Source organism: Cupressus sempervirens, chromosome 9 (genome assembly GCF_028749045.1).
Source record: "Cupressus sempervirens isolate cs-2001-9-10 chromosome 9, ASM2874904v1, whole genome shotgun sequence".
In the NCBI taxonomy this organism is placed as follows: domain Eukaryota; kingdom Viridiplantae; phylum Streptophyta; class Pinopsida; order Cupressales; family Cupressaceae; genus Cupressus; species Cupressus sempervirens.
Genome location: NC_143126.1, coordinates 773712289 through 773735551, shown reverse-complemented (window position 1 = coordinate 773735551; position 23263 = coordinate 773712289). Strand labels below are relative to the sequence as shown.

The 23263-nt window shown below is 32.7% G+C and overlaps 1 pseudogene; it reads right to left on the bottom strand.

Moving 5' to 3' along the window:
* Positions 1–19078, bottom strand: part of LOC149541000 (uncharacterized protein At4g15970-like) — a 34652-nt pseudogene extending 15574 nt beyond the window's left edge.
* Between the last annotated feature and the right edge of the window lie 4185 nt (positions 19079–23263).

The following is a 23263-nucleotide window of genomic DNA, read 5'->3' as shown; positions in this document are numbered from 1 at the left end:
ATTCCACTATTCTTTTAAATCTATTTTAAACTTGCATCATTCCACTAACTGTATATATTTGTAACTCTAAATAAACTACACTATTATACAATTGGCATGAACTATGAACACCCTTACCTATTGCATTGAATTCATATGGTTCCATGCATTTTGTTTCATGATGATAAGACCTCAACTCTTACCATAATATTTTATTACAAATAAATTCAACTATATGTTTTTAATCCTTTTTAAAAATTTCATTATTCCAGTAACTCTACATATTTGTAACTCTAAATATATTACAATATTATACAATTGACAGGAACTATGATGCTTTGGATCTCTTGTTTTTTCTAGTAATACCTAGAAAATTATAACTAACTAGACCTACTTAAATTTTATCCCAGAGAAAATTGTTCAGAAAATATTTTGCTTATGCATAAAGAATTGTTAAGGATTTTAAAAAAAAAATCTTCAACAAACTTATTATATAAATATTTTTAAATATTGTCAAATATTCTAATTTTATTTATATATTAAATATGAAAAAATAAAAATATATTTTCTTATGGTAAATTATGGTAATTAAGATGAAATGTGTATAATTCAAGCATAAATCAAAAATATTATTAGAATTGAGAGTACTAGATGTATAATAATTGGTTGAAATAAAATGCAAAATGATTAGACTGCTTGTTCGTGGGGACATTAATGACTAGACAATGTTGATATCAACTAGAATATGATTTCAATAGCTTATGATTTAGCTATCTCAATTTGAACGTATAGTTTGAGAACTACAATAATGAAATAATTATCTATGTATAATAATTGAGTCTCTATAGAGATATTCAAATTCAATAGCTATATCATGTATTTTCTCTGATAATAATTAGTAATTTAAGATTAATAATATTTAAAATATATATATATATATATATATATTACTATTGAAGTGAAATGGTTATTTGGGCTTGACCAACATATAAAAACAAAATGGTAATGAGATGTTATGTTTTAATTATCTTAATAGTTTGTCAAAGTATTTTATGGATTCATAAGGCTTATTGAAACTTAGGTCACTTTACAATTGCTCATTCTATAGTTTAAATGTTGTTATCTCAATGTCCTTGACATTCAATTCATAGTTGGCATTCATCATTTGACTTAGAGTATCCGATTGCATGTTGAAAATCTTGGTTAGCTCTAATGATTTTTCTTCCAGTCTATTGGTTAAAATTCTTTTGTCCTCTTCAATCATGGCTTTATCTTCTATGGCTTTCTTCTTCTATTCAGTCACCTCACATAGCAGTATGGCTTGTGATTCTTGCTCTAACTTGAGACTTTTGATTTCCTCAGTTTGGGCTCTATCCTTGTCCATTAGATCTAAAACTACCACATCAAATTTATTGGAGTCTCCATTAGCAAATAGCTTTGTAGTTTCTATCTCTTTGTATTGTGTGTCATTCTCCGTAATAGCAATTTCCTTCCTTCTCTTCAAGTATTTCTTTAGTTCTTCTCTTGCTTCATTCAATTGATGTAGAATGAGATGTATTTCAATCTCCTAATTCTCAATAGTCTTTCCCAACTTGTAGACTCCTATTTCAAGATCTTTCCTCAAAGTTGCAAAGCTTCTCTTTTAGAGAACAAGGCTCTAATACCAATTTTTGGAATTATAATAGGAAAGGTAAACTTCTTAGAGCACGGGGAGGGGTGAATTAGTAGTTTAAACTTGGACCCATGAAAACTTTCACCACACATCCATCTCATACATTTACTAAGTAAAATGAAATAACATGTAAAGCACATACATCTAAATCATGTAAACATATAAGCATTCACACACATATGACACCAGATATAATTACCGAAAAACCCTCCAAGTGAGAAGGTAAAACTGGGGTGGGATGACACCCACAAATCTTCACTACTGCAGTAATAAAGTGTATCTAATGAAGGTTACAATGTTTTGATCATGACATGTTCTACCCTATTAAAGGATTTCAACACCCTGTTAGAAGTGTGCCTTGGTAAAGGACTTTAACTCACAATTAAGTAAGCACCCTATTAAAAGATTTAAATACAACCTATTAGGACTACTTTGTTAAGAGATTTGACTGATTCACCTGCTAGAATGATTCAGCGATGATCCTATGGTTAGCACTTGATTTCCTGATGAAAGATCACTTCTAAACTATTGTATTCTTGATCCTTCTTGATCAAAAGTCTCTTTGTTATATGCTCTTCTCTTTCCTCAGTTCTACTCTAATTGATTCGACAATGCAATCTCACTTCATAACTCCTTAGTCGCCATGAATGCTCTATTTCCACATGCAAACTTCTCTATGCTCTCCTTCAATAGTCTAGATAGTTTAGGGTTTGTCCTCCTTAAGAAAACTTAGGTGACATAGGATTAGGTATGAATCAATGGCTATGATTCATCCATTTTTCACTTAAATCCTTCCCTTTTTTTTTATTGGTTGCATGTAATTTTATTGGGAATTCAACATAAGATTCATCCTTATCCCCAAAATATCGTAATTCATCCTTAAGTCAGCTCAAAAATGGCTTACATGGTTGTTTGTGCCATTACAAAAAACTATAACAAAACTATCTCACTCAACATCTGAAGTTTCTTATGCTCGACATATACTAATTTCTACACTGAGACTTGGCATCTATATCACTTGGTATGTACTACCTTCTCGGCTCCTGAATCACTTGACATACATTGTCTACTGGGCACTTGAGTGACTCGACATAGGAGTGGCTCGGCACTCACTGTTGACTTGACATGCTCTATAATATACATGTTGTACTTGGCATATACTATTTGTTTGACATTAACTAAGTAAATAACTTAAGTGTGTAGACACTCATTTGTCAAAACCAATCTGAGATCAATAAGCAACATATGTCCCTAGGGGTCCTAGGACCCCTAGGGATCTACTTGGTTTCTTTGAATACATCGAAAGGCATCATAAGATAACCTATGACCCTTTCGACGCATTTCATGATAATATTATATTTAATAATAATATAATACTATATATTTTAATAAAATAATATATTATTATTATATTATATAACAATAATAATCATATATATTACTATATCATTTTAAATAATAATAACCATATAATATTACTATATATATTTAATAATTATTATTATTATTATCATATCTTATTATATTATTTTTAGTAATAATAATCATATTTATTACTATATTATATTTAATAATAATAATTATTATTATATATATTACTATATTATATTTAATAATAATAATCATAATAATCATAATATTACGATATAATAATAATAACCATATAAGAATTTTCCTAAGGGCAAAATTCACCCAGGAACTAAGAACTCAAACACAAGCACACAGTAGACCAAAGAGAGAGAGTATGATCAGAATAACAATGTATTCAATAACTGGTTCATTAGAGTACACTAGGAGTGCCTATATATAATGGCCTCTGAGATACATCTAGAATGTCTCGTAATTAGCACCATGATGTGTCATACAACTAAACACATGTCCACCAGATATGGGTTATCCTCCATTAAGCATGGAAGTAAGTGAAGTGATGAGAGGATAAGCCTACAAGGGTGTGACACGCAAAATAGTGTTGTAGACACCATGTGCTTAAATAGAGTTGTGTACTCCTATTTTGTCTACATGAAAACTCACAAAGGTGCGCAAACTACTAAGTGTCTCACAAATAAAAATAATTAAATAATGCAAAATAATTAAATAATGCATTAACCTAAGTAACTTAAGTAAGTGTAATAAGTAAATACTTATTTACACCAACACCCCCCCTTAAGTGAAACTTAGGGGAATGCCCTTAAGCTTACGAAACTAGGATGAAAATGCATAATGGTTCCCAGCTACTAGGCCATATTAGGTACCCATGTACATAATGAAAATGCAATCTCCCATAAAGCGGGGAAAGAGGGAAAACCTCATGGGAAAAACCCTCCCCCAAAAAGAGAGATAAAGAAGGATGCATCGATGGATGGAGTAATCAAGACCCCTCCATTATGACATACATCTAGTGTATACATAAGAGAATGAAAGAAGGAAGAGAGACAGAATAGGCTTTCCCCCCCCCCCCCCCCTCAAAAGAAGAATGCCAACAAGTGAAAGCTGCTCCGATGAAGAAGTTGGTCCATGAATGTAGAATAGTGTTCCTCCCCTTAGGAAGAGACAATGGAAAAGGTACACTCCTAAAGATGTATGGTGGCCCTAAAACTTGCTCAAGTATCCCTGTGCTGATGCTGAAGTTCACCCCTTCCAACTGTGCTAAAATGAACGAATGCAAATCTGTCAAGGATATCTGTTGAACCTGTTCCACTAAACCATCTGTCTCCTCAACTGACAAAGAGACTTCCACTAATTTCTATTCATAAGGATCCACAATCATGCCAACCTGTGAAGATTGATCATGTAGAGAATGGACATGAGGGTCAGAGTGAGCCCTCACAACAAGTGTAGAAGAATCATCATCAATGAGAAGATGTAAGTCCTCAAGTCTATCTCCCAAGTCAACTAAAGTTGGAGCTAGAAGACAAGATGTACCATGATGTGATGGACCTTTCACTGTGGCAATGTAAGCACGTGGACTAGACTGATGTGACCTCTCACTGCAACTGTCGATAGAACCCCACATGTCTGAACCTGTTGAAGCACTATCGCTAGTGTCACTGTCAGTTTCCACTACGTATTAAGTGCGGAGAGGAGTAGAGGACAAGCTAGGAGAAATTTCCTCAAAGTGAACATCCTTCTCCACAAAATCCTCATGTGTCTCTGGATCCATAAGTCTATAAGTCTTCACATTGTCTTCATAACCAATAAAGGTACAAGGCCTAGGTATAGGTGCCTTGCAACTCCTGGCAGAAAGGTTAGCTCATGCTGGACAACCGAAGACTCTGAAGTGACTCACAACCAGTTTTCTGCCACACCATGCCTCAAAAGGAGTCTTGCCATTTAAGGCTGGATGAGGAGACCTATTAAGTATGTGAGTAGCACTACTAATGGCTTTAACTTCAAGTGTAGGATCAAGAGACTTGGTCTTTATCATGAAACTTGCCATGGTCTTGAGAGTCCTAATCCTCATAGCTCCAACATTTGTCTTGTCTAGACTAAATGTTAGTGAGTTCTAAAGATCAATCCCCTCAATTCTGCAAAAATTCTTAAGTCTTCTATCAACATATCTATTCTCATTGTCCACCCTTAGTACTTTGATGGCTTTCCTTGACTTATGTTCAGCACGAGTCTTGAAGTCTTGAAGCTTATGAACAACTTTATTCTTATGATGAAGGAAGAAGACCAAAGTTAAATGTGAGTATGTAGCGGCCTTGGCTGACTGAAGTCATTGCAAAGGGTCTTGCTAATACCATGTGAACTAGCTGAAGAACAATCAGAGCTCGAGAAGACTTCCCTTTATCATACTTATCCTTGAGATTCATATCCACTGAACAAGATGAACATTCTCCCTTAAAAAAGTTGATATTAGGTACACCTTTCACCATGCGTTTTGAGCAAATTTGCTGAAGAGAGTGGAAGTCAAGGTGAGAAAACCGCTCATGCCATAAGTTGATTTGTGAAGTAGAGTGAGTTAACAAGGCTTGAGAAGAACTCTTAGGCACAAAGTGGGAGAAGGAATAAAGCATCTTGTCATCATTGACTTTCCCAACTGCTACCAATGAATCATCTTTGAGACTTTGCACCATCACTGAATCTGGAAGGAACTCAACCTTATGACCATCTCCAAGGTGAGTGATTTGGTAAACTGATAGGAGATTGGAGCTTAGATTTGGAACATAGAGAACATATTTGAATTCCCTATCTTCCATTTCTACATGTCCTTTCCCTTCAACTTCCATCTTAGTATCATCTCCCACGAAGATGTGTGGTACCTTTGACTGCTTCAATGAAGGAAAGTCTTCCCTTGAAGAACCCATGTGGTAGGAGGTACCTGAGTCAAGTATCCATTCCAAAGAAGAATTTGTGTTTGACATAAGTGCTTGACCTTTCCCCTTCAAAGAGGTAGGAGTAGAATCCTTGGAAGTACCTGGCACTTGAATCTTGTTCTTCTTAAGTAGATTTTCTAACTCATCGATTCTTTTTGTCTTGCAATGATGCTCGTCATGATTTGTCTTTTTGCAATATGCAAAAAAGAGTTTGTCCTTCTTTTCATTACTTCCTTTCTTGTTTGAAGAAGAGCCGCTTTGTTGAGAGGAGGATTGTTGTGTCTCAGATTGTGTTTTCCGCTTCCACTACTTCTTCTTCTTGTTTCTTTTCCCCCCTTGACTAGATTTGTGATCATCACTAGCCACCAAGGCTTTGGTCTTAGATGATTTGAGAAGTCCAAAATCCACCAAGTGAGATTGTTCAACAATCAACATGTCTACGAATCCATCAAAGGAATGCTTCTGGTAAGAAGATCCCATGGTCAACCTATAAGTATTGAAACTCAAAACAAAGTTGGCATACTCAGAAGGTAGCTTCTTCAGGATGTGATGAATCAACCTGTCATCCTTCACGAGATTTCCACAATCTTTTAGAAGTGCCCTATACTCATTGACTTTAATGATATAATCCTAAATTGTGTCATAATTCTTAGGATCCAAGAGAAGTAGATCATCCTCAATCTGAAATCTCTTTTCTTCATCCACTTTACCATACAACTGTTCAAGTTTTATCCCCAGCTTCCTTAGATTTTGAACAATTTTTAATGTGAAAGAGAAGATCCCCATGGACAAAACTCCTAATTACACCTAAAGCTTCTCGATCTTGTCTTTGCCAATCAATGAGTTCTTTAGCATCAGTAGGTTTGGTAATTGTACCATCAACATAAAGACGATATCCTTTTTCCATTAATCTACTCCATGCAATATATTTCCATGTAGAATAGTTGTGTGAAGTTAGAGGAGGACATTTAAAACCCATGATGCAGAAATGAAAAGAGCACAATAGAGAGATACAAAAACACAGTACACACCCTCCCTTTTCACTCAATCAAAAGACCCCCCCAAAAGAGATGTTGTTGGCACTTTATAAGTAGTGCATTTACAATGGGCCACTTGTCAAAATTGAACAAAGTGGACTTTCTGATTTTGCTTTTACAACTGCCTTATAAGGCTAAAATCTGTCACTTAAGCACTTTAGCTCAGATTTACAACAATTCTAAAAAAAGAATCAAAGCTTTACAATGCCAAAAAATGCCTAATTCTGAAAGTGAGAAATTGGTCCACACAACCCTAGAATTTGACTGCAGATCTAGAAAGTAGATAAAAAAATAGACACTTTCAAAAAAAAAGAAACCTGAAAAAGTGACCAGATGTGCCCGTACTGAGCTTCTGAAGTTGCAAAATGCAAGATTATGCAAGTACAGTCACCAAAAAATGCAACTTTTGCAAAATCTATGCACCAAAACTAGGAAAAAAACACCACCACTTGAAAATTCAAGAAATTCTACCTGATTTCAAAAAAATTGCACTTGAATCGGAGTCTGAATGTCCGAGATAAGGGCTCGCAAAGTTAGGCTACCAAACTAAAAAGCAATCTGGAGAGGGGTTTGGAAGGAAAACTGTGAGTCTAAATTTGACGGTCAAACAACCCTCATTACAGTTGTAAAATGCCTAATTTTGATGATCAAACAACCATCAATTTTAACATAGCATTCTGCTGATGTTAGCAAAAAATACGCACCCTCGGATGATGTGGTAAATGACTGTGCCTTTCGTACTGTATGAAATAACACGTGTCAATTTTTGTACGCTGACATGTCAAAGAGGGTTCCACAAGTGATGCGACAGTCCCTGCTATTGCTAACTTGGCTCCACATGGCAAGGGCAGTCATTCTCGCAGGGTGATAGCTGGCTGGTGTACACGTGGTAGTTTTGTGTAAGGAAGAGCAACTAAAAACCGTCGTATGGTGAAAAGTCTTCGTTGCTAGGAGTTTTTAATACTCAATTCGGGCATGAGTTTTTAAACTCCAAAACAAAATGCGGGCGGGAAGAACTCTACCAGAAAGGTAGGTCTGCAAGGTGCCGAAAAAGGCAGTCGCCTGCCGAGATCCTCTATCGCGCAGGGGGCGATAAATCTGCAACACCAAAGAAACTAAAAACTACCCCAAAAAATGAAATTCGTTGTCGAGAACATGGATACAATCGCCAATTGTTGGGAGTTTAATCCCACATGCAGTGGGCAACAAAATTTGCGCTCTTTAATACAATGAACCAGCGAACGAAAAACAAAAAAGTTGTGGTTGCCAGATTTGGAAGAGACGTCGCTAGGTTATGTAGTGCCAACTATGTAACTTTGTGTATTTTCTTTGTATGGCATGTCTGATGTGGTTAAGGAAGGGAGTCGTAGTCACCTGCTAGTCGAGATCTACACGATGCACCACTTCCTGCCATTGCCTGTTTAGTTTAGTATACATTGTGTTTGTACATGCATGGATTTTATGCAAGTTGCAGGTACCGAGTATCGACTTCCCTGAATTGCTAGGATGAGCGTACCCTATCACACTATCTCAATGATAAGAGAAGGGAGATAAATTCTCAAGTCCAAATCCCAACCCTTTAAGCCATTTGTCCTAATTGAAAATTAGGACAAGTATCTAAGTTGAGTACCCTCCGAATACATTGGATGACGTAATTCGTGATATAAACCCTTGGCTTGATTTTGTATGTATTTTGGCTATGATGGGTTTTCATATTTTTACCTTGTGAGTCTTTGATGTATTTTCTATTAATTAAGCGTAATTAAAAAGATTTAATTAATGGTTTAATTTAATAGAAAATTAATATGGTATTTTAATATTTATTTTATTTAATTAATTAGAAAATTAATTAAATTTGAAAATAAAAAGTTAAAAGTTTAAAAGCTGGAATGTGACAACATTTATTTTAATAATAATATATTTGGAGATCATTTTTTAATAAATGACTAAATAATATTATTATTAAAGCTAATAAATATTTTAGCAATTAAGTTTTGGAAAATGAAATTTAAAAGTGAAAAATATATTTAAAATTATTAAAAGATTCTAGATTTCATGTGATTAAAATATAAATATATTAAGATTGAAAAGTGGAGATATTAAAGTCAGTGCATGAGATTTAATAAATAAATAAATTAAATTGGAAAGAGTAAATTAAATATTATATTAATTATCATGCATTATTTTAATATTTTCTCACATAGGAGTTGGCAAATTCTCGAAAGTTGTCATGTAGACAACACAGGGGTTTGCACTCTAAGTATGCACAAGTTGTCTACACTTAGAAGTTAGCATTTTATTTGAGCACATGGTGTCTACAACCTTAAGACTCATCTAGAAGGTTGGAGAAGACCCATGCTTGGTTGTCATGCTTATCTTCTAGTTGTTTCTAGAGACACTCTAGATGCATCTTAGAGGCCTTTAAATAGAGGCTCTCCTAGTGTGTTTTGGAAAGCTTAATGGAAGCTACAAGCTTCAAGCTAAAATGGAAGCTTCAAAGCTTTCATGCATTTGAAAAGCTCATATGTCTCTACATGCTCTTATGCTTCAATATGCTCTTATGCTTCTTCTAGCACTTCTAGTCACTTGGAGGATTCGATTGGCTTGGATCTTGGAGGAATTGTGAATGATGGAGAAGGAAGGGATTTTCTATGGACGTCTGAGGCATGGTAAATTTAGCATCAGTGTCCAGGTGCACTTGTGATATTCGCATACTCTCTTTGAACTATTTCTCTTCCTCTCTTCATCATGTCTGTTATATGTGTCAAAATACTCTTTGTGATTGAATCTACAATTTGGAATTGAAATCTTGAAATTTTATTTGGTTGAGAAGAAAACAATAGAAAACTCTAGATCCAATTAAGGAAGAAATTAGATCTGAAACGGGTTTGGGTTCGAATTAGAATCAAATTGAGAAAAGATGATTTCAAATTTATAGTTAAACCTGTTAGATGAATAGTTATGGTTAGATGTAATTCAACGTTAAGGGATCTTTAAAGAATGTAATCTATTATGTTATGTTATGTTTACTTTTAGTTGGATGTTACTATTGCTTTCGCAAGTGTTGTGAATGGTTTTACTTTGATGTTAAAAAAAAATTTGTTTGGCAAACTTAGTGAAATTCTTTGGATCCCTTGGCAATTGGTTTTAGAATAGCTCGACATATAACCATAAGGTGGATTTCAACTATTATAAATCTATACGATGTTTGGGTATGAGAGTGGTTTTAGAAAGTATTGAGCATTTTCATGACTGTGGGAACTCTATCAAAATTTGGATAATTCTTGGTAGCTAGTCAGGCCCCAATACAAAATGCAAAATCAAGTCATTTTACCTTCTTACATTGGACGCTGTCATCATTTGAAGAATGATTGATAAAACCTAGATGATCTATGTAATTTTGATCGGTTGTTTCCTCACCTTTAGTGGTTTACTTGTCATCTTTTAATATCTGCAAATATGATAAGATGTTTCCGATGGACTATATCCCCACTGTTAGTTGTCTTCTTTTCAGTTACAAATTATCTGAAAGGCATGATCGATTTAGGTTCTATCCTTAGATTATTTTGATTCATTGTGTAACCATAGCTATTCTCTCAATTACATCCTTATGACAAAGAGAGATGCTGGTCAATAAAAATCAACATTTGGAGTGTCAATCATCTACATCAATTCAATACCATTCCATGTGCTAGGGTTCAAGGTACAGTAGTTTGGAAGGCTAATTGAATCCTAAGGAGTTAAGTTTCTAGCCACCGCATCTTCATTGAACCCTACACTTCTGAACTAGCTGGATCAGCCAACCATATCATTGTCATGGAGTTTGTAAGTAAAATTCATAACAAGTTCTGATTTGGAAATTGTACTAAAATTTAAAATCATTGATCTCTATCACCATGAGAATGGTGTTGGATCATCTTCATTATATTTCATTTTCCAAAACTTAATTGCTAAAATATTTATAATAATTGAAATCGTATATAAATAAAACATTTTTGAAAACGTTTGTTAAAAAAATAAAATAACATATGGTTTTTGGGGAGGGACGAATTTTCGTACCCCCCCACGGCCTAAGATTTGAGAACGCAAGTAACATGTACCGACAACTGGCGATAGGCAAGACAAGCCGCAGCATGATTAATCAAATAGCGACCACAGTCGTAGGTTTGTACAAAGGTCACAAGGGTGGACAGTCCCTAGTACCTGTGCCAAGTTTGAGTGCCAAATTTGATAGCGTGCAGGGTACGACAATGGAAAGTTTATGTTATATTTGCTTTGGCAATAATAAATTAATTGTGTAATTCAATTTTATATTAATAAATATTGTTGTATGATATATATATTAACTATTCATCTAACATCACATCCTTATTAAATAGCAATGATACATTCAGCATTCATAAATTACATTTTCAATTGCTCAATCATCCACTGTACATGACATATGGTATGAAAAGCTTAAAAGAATAAACATCCGTGTAAACAAAGAACATCATCATCCAATACTAATCCATGATGCAATTAAAGTAAATGAAACCACATATCATACATGATACATCATCATCATAAAGATATAAACATCCATCATAAAATATAATCATATATCACAAACATAAATAACTAAGTGCACGGTTCCTCCCAACCATAAATAGCATCATCTGACCATCGTGGATCCTAGCCATCCCTCCATGCGTAACATCCCAAAGCACCGAAGAGATCATCGGCTATAAACATAGTAGGAATGTCACTCCTAAAACATCCTACTAACATGCAAAGCAAAGCATAATATGTCATCAACTAACATATGCAAATCATCAATGTAAGAAACATACCAGTAAATACATCCATCATAGGGTATATCATCTATCATAATGATCCAAGAATAGAATGAAGATAAATACCAACCAAGAAAGCTCCAGCCATGGTGTTTCAGACGGATCTCAAATGATAAGAGTGGAAATACACTACCACCCGACCGCGTGGAACCTAAGTGGTCCACGCCCACCGTGTTGAGGAGATAATCTCAAGTCCCATACAGGTTATCCAAATCACATAGCACAAATCTCTATGAGTCCAAGAATCCTAAAAGTATACTAACACAAAGGTTCCATCACACAAAACTGACATCTAATTCCCAGAGGCACAACAATGACATGTAGGAAACCTACTATGCAAGCAAGAAAGTGTCATCGCAATTATCACGTACAAGTTACCCTGGCAGTTAGCTAAACTCCACAGGTCCATACTGATCTCATGCGGCCACTAGTATCCTCTCATACTGATGAGGCATACTACGGAATGCACGGTCGCAACCATGCGTTCTCACTACTCCCATCCTAGCCTGTACAAGCACTCAAGGCATGGGCAAGAACCAAAACAATTATCTTTTTAAGTTTATTTAATCCCCATTTAGTGTGTAAATGTTATCACTTATTAACCAAACTTATAATGAGTTACCCTGGCAGCCACTTAGGACTCCGGCCCCCATTGCAAGCCACTTCTCGACACTACAAGTAGATAAACTACCCTAAGCTCATGGAATTATAAAATCACCACAGTCCTGTACAAGCGACTGTAAAGAAAATCCAAAAGATAATCCATAAAAAGAATCATCAAATATCCATGATAAAAGCATCCAATATCCATAATAAGAATCATCAAATCTCCAAGATAAGAATCATCAAATCTCCATGAGCATCTAAAAAACATCCATAGAAAATCATGACCACAACAGTTCTCTATTGGCAACTGAAGGCATCACTTATAATCATAAGTATCCATTGGTTCTCAATAACCAAAATATAACTCAAAATCATACTGATCGAAGACTCCAAAATGGTTGAGTCAAACATGTCACAACATGACATCATCCATAAATAAATCAACATTTTAGTCCCATCATGGCGACTAGAAAATAATCCAAGAATAACTGATCGATGAATCAAAAATGATTAGCTCAAGTGTCTCAGATACATATATCTCAGCTTCACACATGAAGACTGATGAATAATTACAATCAGTAAATGCAAATATTTCATAGAGCATACAATCACATAACCATGGTTGGGTTTATAAAGATCAAGACCAAATAAGATCAACATGCCAACACATCTCATAACCCCCAAGCCTCTGGTAACAACCTAAGACTGGTCAACACTAGTCAACCCAAAACCCAAAACAAGAAGCATATAGAATACACGATGCAAACACATGTTTTGGTTTTGCTATATTACATAGTTGAATTAAGTGTAGAGTTTCAGTTTTCATTTCAAGTATACTTCAAGTGTCTTAAGTTTCATCATTTGACCTACAAGTCAACCCAATTGTTCCCCGATAGCATTATCCTTCCATTATTAAGAATTACATTCTAAGAATAACTTAAGGATAAATACTCACTAAACTGATCATCGTTGACCTTTAATTAACTTGTTTTCTTTAATTAACTATGATCCATATTCTAATTGATTAACTCTCCTTTAATGTTACTTCAACTTTTCAACATAATCAAGGATCATTATTCATTTATAAGAGAATCAATTATCAGTCTTTGAATAAGAAGAATATAACTTTATCAAAATGATCAATTTAATCTACCAATTAACATAGGTACACAATTCCATGACTCTTGTCATTCTAATAGTTTTCAATTCAATATTACTACGTCTCATCATTAAAACATCTAAGGTCATTATTCAAGTCATCAAATTAAGACCTATCATCTTTGATATCAATATTTTTTACAATCTCGTTTAAAAGAATTGCATAATTATTAATTAAATCCAATTAACTCTAGTTAATTGATTTAATTAACAATTACACAACCATACCAACAACCTAAAGAATATCAATTGACCTACAATAGTTGTACGTAGAAAGTCAACTTCAATACAAATATTAATATTTCAATAATACTAATAATAATAGCAAGTTATTTTGGAAATCTTATCCATAAATCTATAATGACCATACTCGTCACTCTATCAATGAATACTAACTTTTTTTCTTAACATACCCGTATCATTTGATTCAACTAATTATCAATCAACTCTATGCCATTTCATTAACATTAGGATTAATAATCTCTCAATTATTTAGGTCCAAGTTTTATTACAGATAACATCATGATAATATAACTAACTTCCCATTAATATTGAATAAAATCATTGCACTACTAAGAGCAATATACTCCCCCTTAATTCCAAGAAATGATTTCCATTGTTCAAATTATGAGAATGATACCTATCGCCTTCCATAAAAATTTTCCCCTATAATACTCTCCTCGGATAAATATTCTAAACCACTCATTCATTAACAACTATCGATCATCATCATGATAAAATTGATTAACTTCCCTTCATTATTTCCTACTTATCATGCTCTCAAATAAATCCCATTTGTTTAAAATATTAAAGATATGCACTTCGATATCTTGAATAGATTCAGAACTTAATTACACTTCCCTTCCATAACTTCTATTATTAACTTAAATCGAATTAAGCAATAACTATAAGAAAGCATTTATACTATTATCCATTAATAGTCTAACAATTATTAACAAATAGCAACCTTATTAATAATTTTAACACTAATGATTTAAATTATCAATATTCTCACCGATTCACCATTGGTTTAGCCAACTAACTTTTGACTACATTAATCAACCATAATTAATAATTTAATAATAACTTGTAAATGAACAAGTTATATTAACAAGTTATGATAATAATCTTATTAAATAAATCGACAATAAATTACTTAATAATTTTTAAATCTAAATCTAAATTATTATTAATAGCGCATCAATAATTTATTACAATATTAAAAATCACTTATTAAATTATAAATTATATATATATATATATATATATATATAAACCAACAAGCAACACTTTATAATAATAAGACTTTAATATATAAAAATATGTTGCAATTTGAATCATATTATTGAGCGGTATGAGATTGCTCTGGCTTAATAAACTATGTTCTTGACTGCCCACTGTAGGTACACCACGCCTTCATGGGTATGTGGACGTTGTCGGAGGTACGTATGCATGTGGCAATTTTGGGATCTGCCCCTATCGCAAGCATTTTGCGATGTGGGGTACCCGCAGGTACCCTGCTCTAATACCAAATGTAATGCCCCGCCAAGGGATCCAAAGAATTTCACTAAGTTTGCCAAACAATTTTTTGTTTAAAACATGAAAGTAAAACCATTCATAACATTCACATGATAGCGGAAGCAATAGCAACAATTCAAATGAAAGTAAACATAACATAACATAACAGATTACATTCTTTAAAGATCCCTTAACGTTGAATCACATCCAATTATAAATATTTTAGCAATTATATATATATAAATATTTTAGCAATCAAGCATATAAATATTTTGGCTGTAAAGCATATGCTCACATTCTTGATGAAAGAAGGAGCAAACTTGAAAGGAAGAGTAAGAAGTGCATAATGGTTGGATATAGTGAGGAATCAAAAGGATATAGGTTATACAATCCTAGAACTAATGAAATCTATATTAAAAGAAATTTATGGTTTGATGAAGATATTAAGAATGATAAGTCTCCAACATTATCTTTCTTCCCAATTTTGATTGATGAAGAAAATTCTATTTCTACCAATGGTCAAAGTCAAGTTGTACAAACTACTACATGGGAAGAGACTCAAGTTGAAGAATCAAGTGAAAGTGATAATAAAAATCCAAGGAATTTACCAAGAAGGTCCTAGAAATATATTTTCTAACTATGCTCTTATGACTAAGGTGATGCAGGTTGAAACTCTAAGCACGTATAAAGAAGCAAAAGGAAAAGACGAATGGGAGGCAGCTATGCAAGAAGAATACAATTCTTTGATAAAGAATGGAACATGGGAACTAACAACACTTCCAGAAGGCAAAAATGTGGTTGGTTGCAAGTGGACCTATAGAACCAAGTTCACATCAAATGGAGCTATTGAAAAATATAAAGCAAGGTTAGTAGTTAAAGGTTTCTCACAAGAAGAAGGTATAGACTATATTGAAACCTCTGCTCAAGTAGCTAAGATGAATTCCATTCATACAATAGTTGCTTTAGCTACAAAGCTTGGTTGGAAAGTTTTTCAAATCGATGTAAAAAGTGCATTTTTGCATGGTGATTTAAAGGAAGAAATTTACATGCAACAACCACTAGGATTTATTAAATATGGTGAAGAAAATTTGGTGTGTAGATTAAGAAAATCACTCTATGGTCTTAAACAAGCACCAAGGGCATGGTGCTCAAAAATAAATAAGTACTTTCTAGATGTCGGATTTAAAAGAAGTAAAGTTGATCCAGATGTGTATGTAAAACATAGTGATGATAAATTTGTTATCATTGTATTGTATGTGGATGACTTGATTATTACAGGAGATCACACACATGATATTGAGAAAACTAAAGATCAACTCAAACAGGTTTTTGAAATAACTAATTTAGGACTAATGCACTACTTTTTGGGTATGCAAGTATGGCAAGAAGAAAGAAGGATCATGCTTTCCCAAACTAAGTATGCTCTTGATGTACTTTAAAAATTCAATATAAGTGATTGTAAACCATGTAATACACCATGTGAAGTAGGACATAAGATTTTATTTTTTATTTAAAAAAAAATTATGTTACTTATGAAAATTGAATATTTCATCTATTGAAATTTGTACATAAAAACATTTATATAGTTATTTGGTAATTTTATTTTTCTACTGATATTTTGTTTATCCAATTCTTTCAAGTATAAATACATCTCATAATAATATTAAATAATTATAAATATAATTTTATACAACATCTCCCTCTTTCTAAAAAATCATAACATTAAATTCAGTTCATATAACTTAAAAATTGTGAATATAAACATATAATAATCTTAAAGAAATATATAATAATAAGAAATTTCCATTAAATTCCAAATTTTTATTTCTATCAACCAATTAATGACACCTTTAAAATTTAGTTATACTAGCATTTTCTTATATTCAATAATGTACTTACAAAGGGCCACATTCTATTCTACTTCTCCAACCCACCTCTCTCCTTCCTTTTAATTCAAAAGTGTTATTCAGATTGAAAGATTTGAATAAAATCCAATCATCAAGAGTGTCTCTCATATAAGTCATCTTCTTCTTTAAACCTACACAACAATTGGGGTGCATAGTATAGACTTCTTCTAATTTTTCCTTCAATTCACAAAATCCACTAACGTAAATTGTATCAAGGAATAAAACATCTATGAGAATTAGAGTAAAATTTGAGGAATATTTCATCATATTAAAGACATCTTGATCATGCCTATTAGGATTTATAGTAGTATATGCATGCCAAAGTTCATAGAGTTTAGCAGTTCTTTCATTCGTTTTAACAAATGAAAATTTGTATTTGGATCATTTAAGATACTACGTGAATTATGTTTATATAAATCACAAGATACTTGAAAATCTGCCTCAACCTAGAACCTCTCCAATGGATTTCATAACCACATTATATCTACATCCTGTAAATAATATTCGAACAAAATTAGTAAAATACATTATATCTACATCTGTAAAGCAAAATTAGTAAAATTCATTATATCTACATCCTGTAAATAATATTCGAACAAAAGTCGTAAAATATTTTAAGACATATAAACTATAAGAGTGTGAAAGTATGAGACAACGAATTTGAAGATGAATACATGAAATGTCTCAGACAAAGATAGAAAGACAAATTAGGAGATTACATGTATTGGACAAAGCTTCTTGTTGAGCTTTTTGCTTTGTTTCTTTTTTTTTTTTGATTTTTAGTATTAAAAAAAACTAGATTTGGTGAAATTTTCTTTTATTCAATACTATCTAATTAGATTTGGCTAAAAAAATATCATTTAATTTTAATCTATTAGAATAATGAACAATATAGAGTTCTAACTGTTTTATTTTGATAAATAAGAGAAAGATTGTGTGGAATTCTATTTCAAATTCTATTCTTATTATTTATTTTCTATACTAATTAATTTATTAGATAAAATAGAATTTAAATTTTAAAATTTATCAAATTTATTATTATTGTTAAAAATTTGAACATTTAAAGGTGAAATATACACACTTCACCACATCAAAGATAAATAGTAGAACTTTGAATGAAGTAGAACTTTGAATGATTTTCAATGTTATAAATTTTGTATATAGAAAACTAGAATAAAATTAAAGATAAAAAACATTAATTGAAATATTTATAGACTAATCAAAACTTTTAACTCAATAGCTAATTAAAAAGATCACTTCTACTTAAACACCAAATATACCAAAACAACCACATAGACTAGTAAACTTTCTTTAAATACGGAGCCAAATATCCTAGAGTCAATCTAATGAAACTACAATTATTAGAATAACAATGTCAAATTTTTTGATGATCTTTATAGTAAACATCTACAATGTGGGGTATGTGAGGAAACTTACAGTAAACACAAAATTATATCCTCTCTCAACCACAGTCTTGAAGAAGAGAATTTTAGTCTATATCATCTTTATATAATCCTTTGTTCCAAAGGACTTCTCCTCAGTAAAATCAACTCCTTCAGTCCTGAGCTCATAGCAATGAGGATGAATTTCTATGCAGCGGTTGAAAGCTTTTGCATCCATGGCCACAATGAGGAGGTGGTTAAGTAAGTCATGTGTTCCTTCCACAATCCTAAAACTCTCAAGAAAAAGATCTATCAAATTGTTTGGGTCAATCCATGCCCCATTCACTGGTGTGAGGATCAGAGTCTTGTTTGGCATTGAAGCCTTTGCCAAAGCAATCTGCAACTCATCTGAATCACTTGCAACTTCTATCTGAAAACAAACCCAAAATAATATTGAGTTAGAAAATAGTGTGATTCAAACCATAGATTATTACAAAAGATATGTTAATCTGAATTAAACTTACATATGGAGGTGTGGCTTCAGTTTCTGTAGATAGAGGCCAATAAGTTCCCTTAGTTAGATAGAAACACACCAATAAAACCAGTGTTAGAGAAATAACCAGAAACATATCTCTAATTGGCTTATCAAATATGATTTCTCCTTTCATCTTCAAATTGCCAGAGCCTAATCAGCCTTAGAATAACTGATTCAGTCTTGAGAGTTGCATTCTAATGTCTTGGAGATTATATACAGTGAAAATGGCTTTGTCAACCATATTAGGTTTTTTTGAACTAACTCATAATTCTAGGGCGTGCAATGTGCAACTTTTAAATTTGGCATTACACTACCATCGTTTATTTGGGCGTTGTGAATTATGTATTCAAAGTTTTTAATCAAATGTATTATATTGAATTGAACAAAAGAAAGGTTTGTTTATCATCCATTAGTGGGATTGGCAATATATTGTATTGGGTTACACAGAAAGAGAGCTGACAATCGTGACAAGAGCAATCATTAATTGAAAACTGACAAATGCATAAATAGCCTCTTTTGTTCACAAAGTGGACATTAACAGATGGGCCATCATGGGTGGATGCCCAATTTATGGGGTGTAACTAAATTCAACAAGCACTGCAGGGCGGCATAGTTCCTGCTAAGTGCATAACTATGGTAGAATTTGATTTTGGTAGGAGTTATGTCAGATTAGAAAGGGCAAGATTTTCAATCATTCAAGGTGGTATGGGTCAGTTGATTCCAAAGACTATCACTCCAAAGACTGGTTTCATAGTTTTTTAGCATTTATTTTCAATCAATCAAGGTAGTATGGATTTGTTGATTCCAAAGACTCTCCTTCCAAAGACGATCCTTCCAAAACTGGTTTCATGGATAATGTTTCACATTTGTTTACTGGTTTCATGGATGACGTTTCACGGTTGTTTATTGTTTATTATATGTAACAAATTTCAAAATTTTCTTATTGTTAAATATTGTATTGTAATGGGTTGGGGCCCTAGCTCAATTGGCTAAATCTTCCTCGTGGTACTGGTGGGCGTGTTGCGCCAGCGCTATCGATCACGTTAAAAAGTTTACCCAGTGCACTGCAGTTTATAAGGGGGCTGTGTTGTACTCCATTCCTGCAGTCTAAAAAAAAAATATTGTATTGTAAAATTTTCCATAGGAATGCTCTAATTCATTTTCCACGGTTATATTACTATTACATTAGCTTTAGCTTATTTTACTTTATTGATTGTGTCTATATAATAAAATAAATTAACTAATAATAAATATGGTAAAACATAGATATTGACAGTTATATTCTTATATCTCAATGTTATAATAAAATTAATTATATCTTGCTCTAATGTCGACTCTTTCCATTTTATAAGAGAATGGAAAAAATAGAAAGAATCTAGTAAACACAAATTGATTAGAACTTGATGATGGCATTTAGAATAGTTATCACAAATATTTTCTTCACCAATTTTCTTGACTCTTGAAAACAATGGAATTTTTTATTTTATAAATGATATTCTCATTTTGTATACCTTAATTTTATTAGTACAAAATTAATAGAATACCAACATTTAGATTCCAATTCAGCTCTAATTCACTTATTTACTTAAAAACAAATGAAATAAATGCTCGATTGCATTACTGCATAATCAAATAAATTTTTGATTGCATTCCTTCCTTTCACCACTCTCTTGGATTTCTTGGTATGGAATTGATTATGCAGCATAATATCTTTAATTGTACAAATAAAAAAACCTTGGCTCTACTATTGTCAAATAAATGTTAGTGTTAATGCAAACCTACATCTTGCCTAAAAAGTACAGTCAACATTGAAAATGTATTTGCCAATTCACAATGGATCTCCATTGGTTATGGGATTAGGGAAATGCCATTAGAAAAACCCTCCCATCTAGAATCTATATAAAATTAAAAATATGTAGCTGCTCAAATTAATATTTAATTGGTTCACAAATAAAGTAAGGAAACAAGATTTTAAAAATTGAAAATTCAGTCCTCATGTAATAAATAAATGACTGTATGTTCACAAATAAAGTAAGGAAATGAGATTTAAAAAGTTGAAAATTCAGTCCCCATATGATAAATAAATGACTGTATGCTAAACAAAGAAACTCACATTAAAGACGGTGCAATTCTATCAATGTAGGGGAGGGAGGGAACAAACACTGAACTCATAGCCACACTCGCTAGTCGTGGATGATACCTCATACCTGCAAGCATGGATGATACCTGATACCTGCAAGTGGCACTACGTCTACTTGTGGTACAATTGAACCATATGAATCAATTGATTATAAAGTCGTATTGATTTGCTACTTGAATTGAACTATCAATAACTTTATCACTATAAGATCTGCTTTCAATTCTGTGTTTATTCGTTTGCAGATTATGGAAATTTCTATTAATATCATAAATTGAACAACCAAACCCAGGGAAAAACACCATACTCCCCAAACAAAAACCAGCAATCTGGATTACCATTTGAGAAGTAGAAAAAATGCACAGCTCCTTTTCATAAATAGATGACATGATAATTAAACTGTTGTAGACTAGTGAACCACTAGCAGTGCTGTTAAATTAACTGCAAGCCCGTGTTAGAAAAGAGAATACCGAACCTTAAGAACCTTGTGATCATGATGGATAGTCTATGCTAGATTTTGAGGAACCACAACCTTACTACTTTGTAAAACTGGAAAGTTTCTTTAGGGAATTATCAATTCTTTGTGCATGAGTCTCGCAAAGAAAAGGATGTCTCTTAAGTTTAATGAAAGGGGAATCTCCATAATTTAGAACAGATCTAGACAGTCATCAGCAGCAGCCAATTTCAAAATCAATTCCAAGAATATCATCCAATAAGATGCCAAAATGCAAAATAATTTTAAAAAGGTTGACAAATCCAAATAATTCTCATCAAACATGTTATGGAAAGTCATTTTTTCTCTTCATAGATTTGGATTTATAATTCAATTAAATGAGAGGTAATCCTCCCTCTTAACTATAAAATTCCAAACTCTTTAAACTAGTAAACATGACTGTCGAATTGAAAAGTGAAGTTTGAAAGCCTTGAAAACATAGTTGATGAATGATTTCCCATTGCATGTACATGAAGAAGCATAAAGCCCTTTACTGCCCGCATAGAAGGAGAATGCATTTATCTGTGTATTAAAGCCAACAACCAAAGTGACAATGCCAAACCCCCTACTTGTCCACACATTTTTGCCACTATTACATACACATTTGAAGCTTCCACAATGGCAATGCTAGAGCACCTTCCAACCTGAAGATGTATTGTAAAAAAAATCAAGTTAATTTCGTCAGAACAAATGTCACAACCCTTGTACAAAGTGCGGTACGAGAAGAAGTACATCAAATTCTTGTAAGAGATGAGGGACCTATATGTCATGCAGAAACAATAGTTTTAGTTCATGGTTTTGGGGATAGCTCATTCTCTTTCAAAAATGTCCAGTCAATTCTCACAAATAGCAAAACAAAAAACAATACCGGATTTTTCTACCGAAACAAAAACAAAGATATATAGATTATGAAATCCATTTGCAGTAATTCAACTGTGTAATGCCCCGTCAAGGGATCTAAAGAATTAACCTAGAATTTCACTAAGTTTGGTAGCATTTTTTTTTAAAAAATATTAAAACAAATACCACATATAACTTATACTCATTAACGAAAGCAATAGCAATGTCCATCTAAAAGTAAACATAACATACACAAATTGTTACATTCTTTAAAGATCCCTTAACATTGAATTACATCTAAATCAACTAACATTATTGAATTCCATCAAATATAAAAACCACATGAAATAATATTGATAAGTCCAATGTTCATACATTACATTTCAAAATGCTCAATCATCCATTGTACATGTCATAGGGTATGAAAAGCCTAAAAGAATATACATATGTGAAATAAGATACATCATCCTATTCTAATCCATGATACATCAAAGTAAAGATAATCACATGATACACATGATACATCATCATAGAAGACATATACATCGATCATAAAAATCAAACATAATAAACTAAGTGCACAGTTCCTCCCAACCGTTAATAGCATCATTAGACCATCGTGGGCCCTAGGTATCCCTCTGTGCATAACATTCCAAAATCATTGAAGAGGTCATCGGTATTAACATAGTAGGAATGTCACTCCTAACATATACTATATCATATGCAGAAAGTAATCTAACATGCAAATAAAAGCATAAGATAACATCATCTAACATATGCTAATCATCAATGAAAGGATACATATCCACCATCATGAAGGACATAACAACCACAATGTCTCAATGAAT